Below are 16,361 nucleotides of genomic sequence, written 5' to 3'. Positions count from 1 at the left end.
TGCTGTGTCTTACAAGAACCATCCGCTTTGAGCAGAAAGCAGGGAATGAGGAAGGCTCCAGTATTGGGAACAGCAATGGAAAAGTTGCACTCATGGAAGACTTTGCCATTGAGCTGGTCCGTACAGGCTGGAATAGGGTTAGATTGAAAGGATAGATATCTCTATGGTGGGGGTCTCACAAGATATCTATCCTTTCAATCTAACACTATTCCAGCCTGTATGGACCAGCTTGATGGCAAAGTTTTCACAAACCAGTTGTTCTCTTCTGAGATAGCTTCTTCCTATGATGATTTTCTTTAACTCAGAAATTAAACTCGAGTTCCAGGTATGGACATTTTCATTTCATATGCTAAATTGTCACAGTCAAAGGCAGAATCTCTGCTGAACAGGTTTGGAAACACCTGGCTCTTTTCTTTTGACTTTTCATGCTAATTATCAGGATAGATATCTTGTGAGACCCCCACCATGGAGCAAGGCCAGAGGAGGCCACGGAGATGCTGCAAGGGCTGGAGCAGCTCTGCTCTGGAGCCAGGCTGAGAGAGCTGGGCTGGGGCAGCCTGGAGAAGAGAAGGCTCCTGAAGGGGAGACCTTAGAGCAGCTCCAGTGCCTAAAGGGGCTGCAGGAAAGCTGGAGAGGGGCTTGGGACAAGGGCCTGTAGGGACAGGCCAAGGGGAATGGCTTGAACCTGCCCGAGGGGAGACTGAGCTGAGCTCTTAGGCAGAAGCTCTTCCCTGTGAGGGTGCTGAGGCGCTGGCACAGGGTGCCCAGAGAAGCTGTGGCTGCCCCATCCCTGGCAGTGTTCAAGGCCAGGTTGGACACAGGGGCTTGGAGGAAGCTGCTCCAGTGGAAGGGATCCCTGCCTGTGGCAGGGGTTGGAGCTGGATGAGCTTTAAGCTCCCTTCCAACCCAAACCAGGCTGGGATTCTGTGATTCGATGATATTAACTCAGGGACGTGAACCTCCTGGTGCTGCAGAAAGCCGTGCCTGTGCTGTAAAGGTCTGCCCATGGAGCATTTCTGATCCGCTGCATCCATGGTGGTCAGGGGCACTTGGAAAGCCCAGGTCGCATTCCATGCTTGCTCTCTTTTGTGCATCACCCAAGTGCACAACTGTAAAGCAGTGGCCACAGATCTCATGAGATAGATCCCAATCTCACTGTGATTCACCCTGTCCATAAAACAAGGGCAAGGAGCTACTTGACAAGAATCATAAAACCCTGTGTGACACTGAGGTGGCGCAGGCAGGAGAACTATGGGTAGAAAGCAAAGTACAAAAGGAGCTAGAAACCTATTTCTTTATTAAACTCTGGAGAGGATAATGTGGTCTCCAGTTTCATCTGCTGATGAAACTATCACTCCTGTCATCTTCATTAGGACAGCATTGCTTCACTTTGGCTGTCTGCTTTGAGGACAGATGCTCTGCTTGGCAGCATTACCCCCAGGAAATTCAAAGAGAATGGATTGAAAACATGTCAGCTTTGGAGAGACCAGGCTTGGTTTATTCCTTTTCCCACCCTTTTCTCCCAAAAGGAGCAGAAATGCTGAAGGAACTGATTGTTCCTTTACCATGTAGCACCCTGCTCCAGCTCCAGACCCACACCTCAGCCTCTCCTCCCCTCATCTTTCTCTATGCCAGGTAGTCTAACACATGTACTCACACTGAGGAAAACAACAAATCACAGTGAATTAACTAACCATATAGCTTGGAAAACGCCAGGGAGAGACTGCAGGCATTTCTGTGTCCAAACAGGACTCAGAGAAGAAGGTGAGGACTAAGTGAGAGTGAAGGTTCAGAAGATAGGAAGGAAATCATTAAGGAGGAGAGGATTTGCTCTGTGTAGGCAATCCACATAATATGGTAGATGGAGGGTCAGGGCACACATGGGTTTCCCAACTTCAGCAGAGTTTTCCAGAGATAAGTGCATTGCTTGGGCAGAGGCACATGCCAGCAACACTCATTATTCTACTCAACAGACATCTGTCATTTTTCTGCACCACTTGATTCATATGTCCCAAATTGTATCTTAGGAACCAGAACAGGCTTTGTGCCATGGAAATGAAAAATAGTAATTTCTAATAAAGAATGAAGTTAGTTGAAAAGCCAGCTTTCTTTGTAAATGACAGATGGTGCTTTGGTTGTAAAGGGTGAGGGGAGTCATCCATTAGCGCTACTCCTTATGCTGCATTCCTCGTTTTAATTATGTAAATGCACTCAGACACCATGCGTAGATGCAGGTTTACGGGAGAAACCCTATCTTCACTATTTTACTAATGTTCATGGTCACTCTTTAAGACATTAAAAAGCCCGAGTCACAAGCACTTGAAACACTTTATAGGAATGAAGACATAAACATAATGAAAGGTCAAAGAAGGGGATTCTCCCCCTTTACTGTGATATAGGGAGCCCCCCCCCTGCAGTCCTGATCCAGCTCTGGGGCAGCAGCACAAGAGGGACCTGGAGCTGTTGGAGCGAGGCCAGAGGAGGCCATGGAGATGCTGCGAGGGCTGGAGCAGCTCTGCTCTGGAGCCAGGCTGAGAGAGCTGGGCTGGGTCAGCCTGGAGAAGAGAAGGCTCCTGAAGGGGAGACCTTAGAGCAGCTCCAGTGCCTAAAGGGGCTGCAGGAAAGCTGGAGAGGGGCTTGGGACAAGGGCCTGTAGGGACAGGCCAAGGGGAATGGCTTGACCCTGCCAGAGGAGAGATCTAGAAGTACCTGCTCTACTGGAAGTTGTCCCTGCCCATGGCAGGGGGTTGCAACTGGATTAGCTTTAAGGTCCTTTCCAACCCAAACCAGTCTGGGATTCTATGATTCTATGCACGGCAGGACCCAACATACCAAGGCACCATGCTGCCTTCAGTTTGTACATGGAGTTTGCATATATGCTCTGTTGTAGATAGCTGAGTGGAGCACATATACATAAACTCTTTTTAATCTCATGTGCAGTTTAAGGAAGTCACTATCGGTGTTATGTGATGTTATCCATACCTTCTGGAGAGACTTTAGTATATTTACTAAACCCAGAGTATTTTGGGGGCCCCCTGGAGCCACACGTTGCTTTGCCACAGATGTACACACAGAGATGTGAAGCTCCCAGGTCCTGTGCGCACAACCTGCAAGCAGGATTCAGAGCTCCTTTATCCCTTCCTCTCCCCAGTGTGTTCCTCCATATGCATCCTTTTGTTTGTACAGCATGTCATTTCAGGCTTGAGTATGCTCCTCTTGGGCTTATATCAAAGGCTTATGATAACACATACAACACACATGGCTCTCCAGCCTGTGACCAACTGCCTGGAAAGCTAACCACAGCTCTGGTTGTGATTGTGGGAAGAGAAGATCCCATCTTCTGTGTGGCTCAACATTGCTATGTTTGGCATTTTCATTTAAGCTGTGTAATTATAGGAGGCCCCATGATACTTTGAGCCAGAGGTTTGTGATTTTCCTTTCAATGAGCTTTAAATCTTTAAAAACAAGGTAATTAATCACATTGCCAGCATGTGGAGGAATTCCACACTTCAGTTGTGATTGTACCTGCCCAACTATGAATTACTATCAGTTTGTAGACACCTGCATTCACTTATTGGAAGCACACCCAACATTCCCAAGGTCAGCAGCTTGCTGAAGTTTGGGACCTGGAGAGGCTGAGTTCTGTGACACTGGTTCTCAGGAGATGAAGTTCTGCACCAGAAAGAATCAAGCTGTCCCTGGAGCAACCTGCTCTGGTGGAAGGTGTCCCTGCCCGTGGTAAGGGGTTATAACTGGATGAGCTCCTCCTCAGGAGATGAAGGGAATCACAGCGGTGTTACCAAAACAGCAAGCCCCAATGCAAATGTCCTTCTCCATTTACCTTATTCAGGTCATATTTGTGAATATTAATTTACTGCGTATTTCCTTAATGAGAAATTCATCAATTATTTTTCCTCTTGAAGGACAAGTTGTGGAATGGTTGCCCTGAAGAATTAACACTCAACAGGGTTAAAGTGACATATGCAAGGGAAGACACATTTGGTTGCTGGTGGGCTACAGGGATTTTGAAGTGTTGGATCCCTCAAAGGCCCATGCCTTGCTCATGATCATTCCTTGGTACAAGGCTCAGCAAATGGCACAGTTTTCAGATCATGAGTCAGCGGTGACTTGTGCAACCCTTCCATCACATCCTGAGTGTCTGCAGTGTTCAGCGTTCATGCTGTCTCCACCGCTCCACCTTGGAGGCTCTGATCCACCTCTTCCCTCACAAAATTGAGTTACAGGGTAGCAGAATGGAGATGAGCAAGCCACATCTGCAGAGGATGAGAATGAAGATGAGGAGGAGGAGAACTCATCCCTCAGCTGCAGGGATGCTTGAGCCCCAACACCCACTGCCCTCCAAGCAGAGGTGGGAAGTGCAGACATACAGCAAGTGACCCATTACTGGCCAAGTCTCATCTCTCATCACTTAGCCATCAGGACTCAGTGCTGGCCTCACATTTACTTTCCCATGGTACCCTCCCCTTGCCAAGTACATGACCATCAGCACTCTGCTGTGCATGTTTATACAGCCAAGCTGACAGAAGGCTTAAGGCAGACAGGAAGCCTATGGTGTTTCAAAACACTTCACTGTCAATCTCAAACGATGTTTAATGAGGTTCCAGCTGTGAAACAATTTCCAAAGGCAGGTGTCTAACGTTACAGGACACTCAATGTTTGGGTATAGGCCTCTAACAGAGGACCTGAACAAATAAAAGAAACCACTTCACTACTTCCCATATAAAAATACAAAGACCAATTTAGCCTGTGAGTAAGCCTTTGAAATCCTATGTGAATTAGTCATTTAAAATCCTATTATTGCCTTCTCCTTTCATAACTTCAACCACTTACACCACTAATTTCATAAAGCAGTCATCATTATTGTCACAAGGTTTCTGCTTAACAAATAAAGCAATGCTCTCACACTGATTCTCCCTTATCACTGCCCTGATTTCCCACTAAAAGTTGAGAAGGGTAATATAAGTAGGCACTGGTCCACCAGAACTGCAGAAAGAGTGTAAAGTAAGATCAGCAGAGTGGCTCATGTCTTGCAGCCGAAGCCAGTGGCTCAACTAACTCAGCTGCTCAGGTACCACAGAGAAAGGCAGGAGATTAAAGACCAAGAAAGATATAATCATTTTCTGTAAAGATCATCTTGGGGTAACCAAAATTATCTATTTGAAGGGTAGTACAAGATCAAGTGGGGATATATATATATAGATAGAAAGATAGATAGATATAGATACATATATTGGTCTTGAATATGTTTAAGTGTGAAATTAGAAAGTCTGTAATCACCACACTGAATTTTAGAACCCCTCCATCAAACACAGTTGTGGAAGAAAGAACAGAAACTCTTTTAAGATGGATCTTTACAGCTTTCTGGGTGGGATTTGGTAAGAGAACAGAAAGAATCCTTAGGTTAGAAATTAAAGGCTTTGAAAGATGGTTTTCCCCACAGGGAGCTGAAAGGAGATTTGTTGAGTAGTTGCTGATGAACTTTGATTGAACCATATTTAGGCTATTAATAAATTTGGTTCTTCTGGCTGCTGGTTGCTTGAAAGAGCACAAGGACTTTTTGACTTGGAAACATTTTGCTTGCCTTCTACCAAATCAGCAGGGCTGGGACATTTGGAGAGGTGTGAAGCCACCCCCCTTTGTATTCAGAACTGTTTTCAGGATGCAGATGGTGTGGACAGTCAAAGCTACCCAGCCATCAGTTCTCAACACAGTCAAATGGGCATCACACACCACAATGCCTTGGCCATTGCAGACATTCTGGAATGCTGCTACTGGCTTTGTCCTCTTCCTTTGGTATGTTGGCATTCTAATGGCTTTAAGGTTTTTTACTGAACATAATGATTTTTTTCCATAGGGCCTTAAAAAGCTCATAGAAAATACAATTCCCAGCTCCTCAATGTTATACTGTAGGTGAAATTGCTTGCAGCAGACTAGGCACTGAAAAACAAATGCTTTAATTATACCAGCTTGATGATGCATTTTATTTAAAAGAGTCTTTCCTTTTCATTTGGCATCCACGAGTTTTACTATTACATTGATCTCACAAGAAATAAGCAGCATTTGCGGGACCTCAGGATTTTCATTATCTGTTGCTCTGTAGTCAAGACTATCCCAAGAGAGAACAAATCCAGGGGGAAAAGATACGAAGAAACAGAATAATACATTATAAGAAAAAAAAAAGGAAAAAGGAAAAGAAAAAGAAAGCTACTGTAGCCAATACTTGCTCTTTTTCCTCCGGAGCTATTAATCTCTGCAGAGCTGTACCACTGTGTTAATAAGTTTCTGGGAAAGGACTTGGCAAATCTGAAATGAATTCCAGGCCTCTGATAATGAAAAAGGCTGCAGGATCATTTGCTTACTAAAGAAAAAAAAAATAAAAAAAATAAAAAAAAAGGCTGCTTAGAATAATTTGTTTTTTAAAAGCCACAGAGAAGTCAGACCTGCCCTCAGTGAGGCTAGACTGAAGACTATTTATAGAATTTCCATAAGACTTTGTACTGGTTGCTAACATTTCATTGCAGGCAGTAACTGCTCCTTTCAGCTTCCAGCCTTCTTAACAAGCTCAAGTTATTAAACTTGCTGAAAGAACAGGCTTTCACTTATTCTTAGAGTTTGCACTCTTCAAGCTTGACGGAGATTTAACTGTAATGTAAATTACCGCGTATATAAAGCTCACAGCTCGCTGACATCACTAAAACATTATGTTTTTATAAGATAAAATATAATTAGGACATTTATTATTTTCTAGGATCTTAAGTTGCCTACAGATTTTTTGCTTAGTGTAAGCAAATTAAATTAAGCCTTGCTGAGAGCAAAACAGTATAAGCATTTGAATGTGGGACAGGAGACGGTCAGTGTTTGAAGATCAGCATTTAAGAGTAAAAGCATAGAATCATAGACTCATAGAATGGCTTGGGTTTTGAAGGACCTTAAGATCATCCAGTTCCAACCCCCTGCCATGGGCAGGGACATCTCACACTAAATCAAGTCACCCAAGGCTCTGTCCAACCTGGCCTTGAACGTTGCCAAGGATGGAGCATTCACAACTTCCCTGGGGAACCGATTCCAGTGCCTCATCACCCTTACAATAAAGAACCTCTTCCTTATATCTAACCTGAACTTCCCCTGTCTAAGTTTGACTCTATTACCTCTTGCCCCATCACTACAATCCCTGATGAAGAGATATTAGATACTCTGACATTGAAAAATCTGTTGAAAGTCTGTTTTCAAAACCCAGTATGGAAAAAATTGACCTTGAGGGGTGCCAAAGGAATAAGAAAATATGAAAACTGACAAAAGTTTGTTTCTCATCTTTGAAGCACATAATTGGTATTTTTACATTCTCCTGCTCTAATCTGTACTTAATCCATTTACACTGAAGGGCTCCTTCGTGTATTCTTACTGCCAATTTCAATCTGTTCATGTAATCCATACAACTAATTTTCTGCTTTTATTTCTGGGCCATATGAAAGCCAGTGATCTGAGCCCTTTAGGATCTGTATGTGTCTTCTGAGAAGACTTCAGATTTGTGGATTTTTGGATGAACTATAGCTTAGTTGTCATTCCCACATCTAATAAAACAATTTGTGCTTTTCAAAGTACATTTTCATTTTCACAACAGAGGCTTATTTTTGCTCTTGAGTTTTGAATACAACATGCCAGAAACCCCGTGTTTTCATAATACCAGTTTAAAACCCCATACATTTGAAACATTTTTCAGCAACCAAGTGTGAGAAGTTGAAAGAATCTGTTAACATATTGATTGCTTTGAGCAGTGCTTTAAATTAGCTTTCTGTTCCTCTCCATATGGTTTTCCATTAAATTTAAATAAATTAAAGTTCAATTATCTGGAAGAGAGGCACTGAGTCCTCCACAAGTCGCTGGATGAATTATCGCTCAACCAACTCTATGAGGAATGCATCAGGACATCTGCCTTTGGGAGCTGTGGACCTAACGCTTCCTCTTTGAGACAAGATCTCAACACAAGTGCCAAGAACACTTTCAGAAATAGCCCTGCAATTGGAATTTACTTTCTTTCTGCACTGTTATGAGGAAAAAACCAACGAAAACAAACCTGAAGTTCATCAAGCGGAGAAGCTCCGCATTGACACAGACAACAGTTTGCAGTCTGCAGAGGAGCAGCAGACATAAACAGGATATGCCACAGATGGTGTGTTTCATTCTGAAATTAACAATCATTAAAAAAGAATTTAGCTTGTATCTGCTAGTTGGCTCAGCAGGCAGAGGAGGGGAAGGAGAAGGGTGACCAGCGACCACACCAGTCATAGTTATGGGTCAAACCCAACCCATTCCCATACAGCGTAGCTTTGGGCTATATACAAAGAGGTTTTGCAAGAACTTCAGAAGAACATCTGGAGGATGCGGAGTGAGCCCAGGATGTCCTCTTTCACTATTTGTCACCTATTTGCCCCATGTTCTTTCACATCTTTCCAGCTCCGGCCTATGTACAGCAGCCCTGGTACCAGCCAGCTCTTGGGAAGGGTGAGGAGCCATTTGATCTCATGAAGAAAGACAGAAACATCATTCAGGACCTGTTGCTCTCATTCTCTTTTTCTCCTTTTGGCATGCAGAAGAGCATAAAACATATGTCTTGCAACTTCTGTCAGCAGCAGAGATGATCCCAGAAGGCAAAGCCTCCTCATTACAGTCCCTGCCTCAAAAGTCTCATTTGCCTCAGAAAGGGAATGCAGCTGTGAAAAACATCATCAGAAGGAAAAATAACTTAACAGGAGCGTGACCTATGAGAAAAACACTGCCTCAAGGAATTATGAGACAAGCCCTATTTGCAGGAGACTGGGTACCCATGATGATGGCAACCCCTGAGAGACCAGGGTGATGAGCTGGTGGGTCACGCAGGGCACATGGGCTCCATGCTAGGGTGAAGCTGGGCCATGCTGCCTGCTGTGAGCAATAGGAAAGAGTGAGCTAGAAGGGCTTGGCTGGGTTTTGAAATTATCAGAGAGACACAAAAATAGCAGCACAGCAAACCAGGGCTGGCAGTCATTTTCATGTAGTGGTTATCTCTACAGTGTAGCTCTGTGGATGTACGTAAAAAAGAAGAAAACTGAATTAGGGAACACATTCCTGTGTTGGAAGTGATGCATGCTCTCCCTGTATTGCAGATACAGCTATATCTGCATTGTGCACATCTGACATACTACATTTTTAAAATACCATACTGTATCAAGACTTTGCATGACCAGATAGTGACATTTTTGAGGGTATGCAGGGGTGCTCAGCCCTGCACTGCATTGAAGTGTCCATTTTCCTCTTCTCTCTGCCTAAATTGGGACTCTCAGCCTTAAAAGTCTGTGCCCTGCTATAAAACTTCCCATACCTCCACCTCCTTAAGCCTCACCTTCAGTGGCCCCAGACCAGTTGTTCCTTTCACTGAACGTGCATTCATCCCTCCCAGTGTTTAACCACTTTTATTATGTGAAAATACATTAAATGACTGAATTATTTGTTTCTAAACAACTTGCCCTGCAATTGCTTGTTTTACCAGGAGCCTGGGTGCCTTGCAATTTGCTTTGCACACGTGGCAGCTCCAAAGGAGCCCTTAGCAGACGGGGGTCAATGAACAAAACATCTCTTTTAGTGAGCCTTGGCATATTCACCCCCATACGAACCACAGAGGCTATTGTCTATTGTGTCGAGGCTCTGTATTGCTGTAAGAGCAGAATTATTCATAGTAATGGCTCTATCCAGTTGATAGTCTCCAGTTTTAAAATTCCCAGAGTATGCATTTATTTGAAGAGATAAGACAATTAGAGAGGTTTAAACTGGCTTTTATAAGGCTATTAAATTTCCCAACAGCACCATAAAAATTAATAAAATCAACTGCTTCTATTGTACTAAAAAACAATTAAGGAAAAACAACATTAAGGACTGGGTTTTGGTTTGAGTTTTTTCCAAGGTTTTGGTGCTGCTGCTGTTTCTGTACCAACAGGTATAAATGGGGTTTGTTCCCGGGATCGTTTTCACTCACAGTCACAGGGCTCAAGCCCACATTCAATCAGCTCCATCGAAAGCCCAGCAGCAAAGATGGGCATGGGATGTAGGGCAGGAGGAGACACTGAGTGAATGAGAGTGACAAAAACCTCAGTGCCGCAACAGGAATACATTAGTCAGTCAGTCCATAAGTCAAGATGAACGACACTTATCCTGGCTAAAGCACAACATTGCTGCTTCTGCCCATCACAACTGCATGGATTTAAGTTTTGATGATGATTTGTCCAGCTGGTATCCAGGAGGTCTTAATGTAGAAGCTTCTTCAGCTGGGTTCACTGCTGTTCCCAAATGCCTACATTCACTGGTTCTCCTCCACCATGTAGTTCTATTAAAATTTTGTGGATGGCTGTGCAAAGATGGATGCTCATCTTCCTGTGCACTCCTGAAAATGAGATTTTCTATTCCTGGAATACAGTGCTAAAAGTCTAGCTCAGCCATACAAAACCAGATCAGAGGTAGAAGCTGTCTAAATCATGCACTGCAAATTCTCCATTACATTAGTGTGGGGGGGGGGGAATCTCTTCACGTTACCTCACTCAAGCTGCTTTAATCACTTTAAATCATTTAAAATCACTTTGAATGACTATTATCAGTCATTTCATTTCCCTTGATAAGTGCCTTTTCCCCTGAAACCTTACTGCTTTCTACTACTGAGATGTTTTCAACCTGTACTTGGAACAGAACTTACTCCCTTTGGTATAATTTTCATTTTAACCTTTCCTCAATGGCCTAGAAATAATAGATTGCCAAAATTACTTTAATAGATTGGAAATTTAAACCTCACAGAGATAACCACCTAGATGATGTTATAACTCAATGATAAGGCAAAGAATAACAAATCTTAAAGGTTACTCAACTAAGACTTATGTTTTAGGGCAGCTGAAATACCGCGTATTGTTACAGCTCTGCAATTAACTAACATTACCTAGTGTTACGGTTCCACATCCTATTTAAACCCTCCAGTCTGAAATTGCTTTCTTTAATGGTAACTCTGAAGGCAGTAATTATGTGTGCAGGAAAACAAATATTTTCAATATTCCCCTATGGCGTTCCCAATGCTCCAAGCTCTCTGGTTCTCTCTCCATAACCTTCTGGGCACTGGAGGAACCACTTTTCAGTTGAAATGTTCATAATAATAATAATGTCTTCATCATTTGGAGTTGTGAGTGCAAACCATGGCAACCTGCTTAAAAATTCTTGCAGCTCTGGTAGCAAGCAGAAAATCTTCCTCAAATGGTAGAAGCAATTGGGGGTTTTCTTGCTCTCTAGTACCCAAATGACTCTATAGAGTATTTCCTAGAGAATTGCTGGGTTTAAATCATAACACCTCCTGTGACTGTTTCCTGCCCCTGCAGTCTATGGTAGGATCTCAGCAAGCTGATAGGCTTTGTCTAAATGAGTTGAAATTTGACAGCTATTATCCCACAGTCTTGTTTTTACAATGGCCTGTGTGCATAACTCCTTAAAAAAATGGTAGTGAATTTGAGCATTAGCCTCTAAATGACCAGCAAGGTTGTGAACTAGAAGAGGACAAGAAAAGTGGCTATGCCCAGGCACCTCATCCTCTTCCCCATTCACAGTTCCATCCTCACTGAGCACTGAACCAGGACAGCTTTCTCCTTTATGTATGAAAAGTCCGTGGGATTAGAGGTCCAAAGAGGCACTCTGGGGAGACATTTCAGCCAAACTTTCCAAATGGAAGTTTAACACAGATTTATGTACATGCACCCCAGACACGTGGAGCTATCAAACTGGCTTTGATCAGTGCATAGTCCCTTGCTCTGCTCCCCAGACACGGTGGCTGCCCTAAAAGATCCAATTCTGGTTGAGTCCAAAATGCTAATTCTGACACACAGGAAAGCTTTGAAGGTCAGTTCTATAGCTCTGATAGTTTCTTCCAAGCGCCTTGCAGAGTGCTTCATGGTAAATAGAGCATATGGCTCCAGAAAGGTGACCATTCTTTATCAACATTTGGACTAGATGACCTTTGAAGGTCCCTTACAACCCAAACTATTCTATGATTTTATGATTTTTGGGCCTCTAAAATTGCTGCAACCCAGTTTGAAAATAGGATGCCCAGAGCAGTAACTTTAATCCTGTGCCTAGGGCTGCATAACACACAGCTCTGCAGCTCCCCAGTACCACAGCCATCCTTACAGCCCAAACCTCAACCAGGGTAGTTGTGTCCACCCTCTACATTCCCCCAGAATGAGTTGGACCCCTGTAGCAAACCTGGTTATTTACCCCTCCAAGAATAGGCTCAAGTCTTGTTCCTTTAACAGTTATTCTTGGTATATTGCAAATGCCCGACTTCTAATGGGCTACTTGTGGTGCAAAATACCTACTAAAAATACTCGGTAATTTCAGTTCTTGGACTGAGACAACACGGTGCTAAAACATTCCCTTTGCATTGGGATTTTCACTGTTGCAATCAACAGCTACAAAGACCCAGTAACAGCATCGTGTACTTACCATCTCTATTTATCTGCATACCATTTATTTTTAGCCTGCCTTTTTCAGTTGCTAGTGGGGAGATACTGCTTTGTGCTGCACTGGGCTTTCCTGATTTATCAGTCCTGGAATCGCAGAAAATATCACTTCATTCAAGTTTATGTACTCCTCCCATGTAAAAGCTTCAGCATAGATACACGAAAGAGGGTTTTTTTCAGTTTCCATGTGATATTTATGACAAACTATTTCCAAGATTTCCCACCTCCATCAGCAGTTTTCAAATGTTATTTTCCAACTCAGGGAAATTGCGTTGTTCTACAGAGAATGGAAACAGAAGTACGCTTTATCTGACATATATTTGCTTCAACTCTCTTGAGAACCTATGAATTTGAGGTCACTAGTGACCAAACTTCCTCCCTGACACAAGATTAGTGAAAGATATTGCAGCAATTATCCTCATGGGAACTACTGAGAAGGAAGGACCAACTTTGCACAGCTTTTAAAGCAATCACAGTCATGCCTGAGCAATTCCTTATCATGGCAGGTTCCCACTTTCCCATCGCTCTTCTCCACGGATATCAAGTGCAAACAAGGTGCATAGTGCAATATTTGCTTATTTTGCACCCAAAAAAGAAAGACCTGTGGGCTTTTTCCTGACCCTAGAAGACACAGCAATCAGTGTTGAATGACTGAGAGCTAAAGCTCCCCAATCCTGTTAGGGACATCATGCTATAGGTGCTCTCCTTACATTGCTGTGCAGCTGCAGAGCTCACCCGTGTAGGTGGGGTTTTGCTCCTCAACACATATTTAGGATGATTCAAATCATCTTCAAAACCAAGCTGCTATATCGTGGGTTGACCTCAGCAGAAATAAACCGAATGCATTATGAATATACCACATGGCATTAACTCATCACAGATGTGACAGGAGGATGGGAATTTTGCAGTGTGTTTTCTGCTCTCTGGACATCCTCAAGTTATAAAAATGTCACTGAGACATTCATAGCTTGAATCATGTTTTTAAGGTGAGTTTCAATTTGGTGGACTCAAATCCTTTCCAGCAGAAAGCTTAGTTGTTACCTGTGCTACTCCATACCTGTCTGGGATGGGCTGCTGACCAGAGCACACCAGGCTGGCAGGCTCTTATGGTACGTACAGGCATGGACCCAACAACCACCTTTTGTGCCAGCTCATCTTCTAGGCTGAAGACAAGCTGCTAATGCTTCTGCATGGTGAAAATTGTCCCCAGCTGTAAATCACAATCACAGCTATCTGAACAGACACCAGTAGCATCTGATGACATCTGCTTGACAAATCCAGCATGCTGGGTATCTCATGCTTGACAACTCTACAAATGCTTTTGCATTTGTGATAATGGAAGGCTGTCAGTCATAACTCTCTTATGTCTTTGCCATACAACAGATACTTGACTTTATCATAAATAGCAGGGAGTTAACTGCTGCTCTGATGTGATCTGCTCCAAAGCTGCCCCAGAAATGTCATCGTTACTAAACTGATTGCCTGGGCATGCCTTTAGTCCTCATAACATTTACTTTAACCTGATCCTCAGTGCACAAAATGTACAAGCAATGCAAGTAGACTCTCCAGTAAGTAAATACGAATTCCAGTTAGGAAAAAATACGTCTTGGGGCAGGATCCACCCACACCCTGGGTTGATCTTGAACCATCATTCTCATCAAGTTTTGGCACATAATGTAAATCCCTGTACAGCAGTTGCAGGATATCAGTAAGGCTAAGGAAACATTGGCAAAATTTCTCTTTTTCCTTCCACTGTTTACCTCGGACATTAAAAATAATGCCTCAGTCTGCAGTGGAACATTGGAAACATGTAAAAGGTAATAGAGCCTCCCATTGAACAGTTCCGCCAAAAAGAGAGATGGAAGAGTTTCCACTCTCATCACTACTCTCCTTCTTCCTCAGCTCCAGGGACCACTAACCCACTGCAAAGGCTGAGTTTTAAGGATTAAGTCTGAGTTTGAGGTTTAAGTCATGCCAGTCCGGTTACAGATGAATGTGCATCATCTAACAAATCCAACAGCAACTGAATGCGCATCATTCAGTGGCAGCACATCAACCCCACTGGGGATAAACTGTGTTTCCTCTAAACCCGGTACGCACCCAGACAGTGGAGGTGGAGATCATTAGATCAAAATTCAGGCTGTTATTGGAGCAGGAACTTACAGATTCACTGGGGAACCTGGCACTAATTTCCACCCTGGATCTGCTGGCCCCTCTTGAAAAGCACTGCCTTATTGCTCAGCTTGGACTAACTCCACAGGCACACTGATGGCCAGAAGAATACTGCAATGCTGTGGGTGATCGCTACCCAACACTCACTTGCCATGCTGTCGTTTTGCCAGAAGTGAGATGCCCTCACTCACAAAAAGCCCTAGGTGCCCCATTTGCACTGGAGAGGGCTGGCAGCAATGGAGCTATTGACCTTGCTCCCTAAATACATTGCTCTTGCGAGTTAAATATCTGGACCACATATGAAGTATTTCTCTACTTGCCCTCATATATCAGTGAATATTAAATCACCATATTCTCATTTATATGTAAACGTCAAGGTGCTGATGGAGTCAAGTACTGTTATATGTATGTATATGAGGATCTAATTTAACTCTGTGTATTATTTCATCATTATCAGGCTGGATTCTGCTGATTTGATTCTACTGCCATTAAAAAAGAGCAGTGGAAGAGTGATGGATTTTGCTTGACGGGCGGAATGAGAATGTTCTTTCCAAACCCAAACTGCATATGGACTTGAACCATTTGTAAACATTTGTCTTGTTTACATCCAATGACAACCCAGCCTTTCTTCTACAGAAAAGGAAATACTTTCAGAACAAAACAAAAGAACAATGGGCATTTTTGCTAAAACATTAACATGTTTCTGTTGGGTTTGAAATCAGCTGAGCTTTGTTTCCAAACAAGCAAAGTAGTAGGTTATTTGATTTAAAATTAACAAGCAATGTACCTGGCTTTTTTGATCATAAGTATCTGTGTGTGGGTGAGCAAGCTGTACAGACAAGTGGTAATTCGGCCTCAAGTCTGCTCTTGTGTAGGCAGCAAACACCCAGCCTCCTGACAGGGGTGAGGCAAATCAGCTCTGAGTGTAGCCTTAAAATGCAACCTTTTCTCACCTATTGATGGTTCAAGACAGCCTGGGGAGTTTTATTGCTGTTGAGAGTAGGGACCTCTGTCAGGGGCACAAAGCAGAGCTCAGTGGACTCTCACACACAGCACAACACAGGATATGGCCAGGGGGAACCTCACAGCTCAACCTGCTCCTGGGCATACATTAAATATTAGGCATATCCCTGACCAGGACACCTTGTACTCACAAGAAGCAGCACAAGAGATCCCCCTTTGCCCCTCTCTATCAGATTCATTGATTTTTTTTCCAAATTCTATAGTGCAAAGCTACCGATTTTGTGCTGATATTTATTTGTCAGTGCCTTTTTGCTGGAATTAGTGCCTTATACATAAGGCGGGGAAAGTGATCCACAGAGGTGAAAGCTCCTGGGTATTTTCATAGATGAAATCCCAAAAGCTTTTGACATTTTGGTTTAAGGTGCTACAAAACTGTTTGTGGGTCCATTTAATTATTTGGGGAAGTCTTTCTTATTGCAGAATTACCAACTCATGTAATTCATTTGTGAAAGGGAAAAAGTCCCCATTGCCAATTCAGCTTCACCATCGCTACTTCAGTGCTTGATACCATAACTTTAAGGATGAGGCCAGGAGCTGCTGGTGATTTATGTCGTTGGGACTGCCTTAAGCAATAAGATTTGGATGGCTCCCAGCACTTGTGTGGGTGAGGAGACAGTGATTGAG

General features: G+C 43.2%; 1 long non-coding RNA gene across 1 annotated transcript in view; it reads right to left on the bottom strand.

Annotated features, from left to right (window-relative positions):
• Positions 1 to 12,467, bottom strand: part of LOC133218121 (uncharacterized) — a 37,271-nt gene extending 24,804 nt beyond the window's left edge. Inside the window, exons 1-2 of the long non-coding RNA XR_009727054.1 lie at positions 12,298 to 12,467; positions 8,096 to 8,203 (exon numbers count right to left, since the gene is read on the bottom strand). This is a non-coding gene — a long non-coding RNA (uncharacterized LOC133218121). The remainder of the gene's footprint in view (positions 1 to 8,095; positions 8,204 to 12,297) is intronic.
• Positions 12,468 to 16,361: the final 3,894 nt, after the last annotated feature.

This window comes from Neopsephotus bourkii, unplaced genomic scaffold, assembly GCF_033783945.1.
Source record: "Neopsephotus bourkii isolate Nb327-2 ecotype Australia unplaced genomic scaffold, CSIRO-AGI_Nbou_v1 NB_1189, whole genome shotgun sequence".
NCBI classification, from domain to species: Eukaryota; Metazoa; Chordata; class Aves; order Psittaciformes; family Psittacidae; genus Neopsephotus; species Neopsephotus bourkii.
Note: the sequence above shows the minus strand (reverse complement) of the source record. Positions and strands in the feature narration are given on the sequence as shown.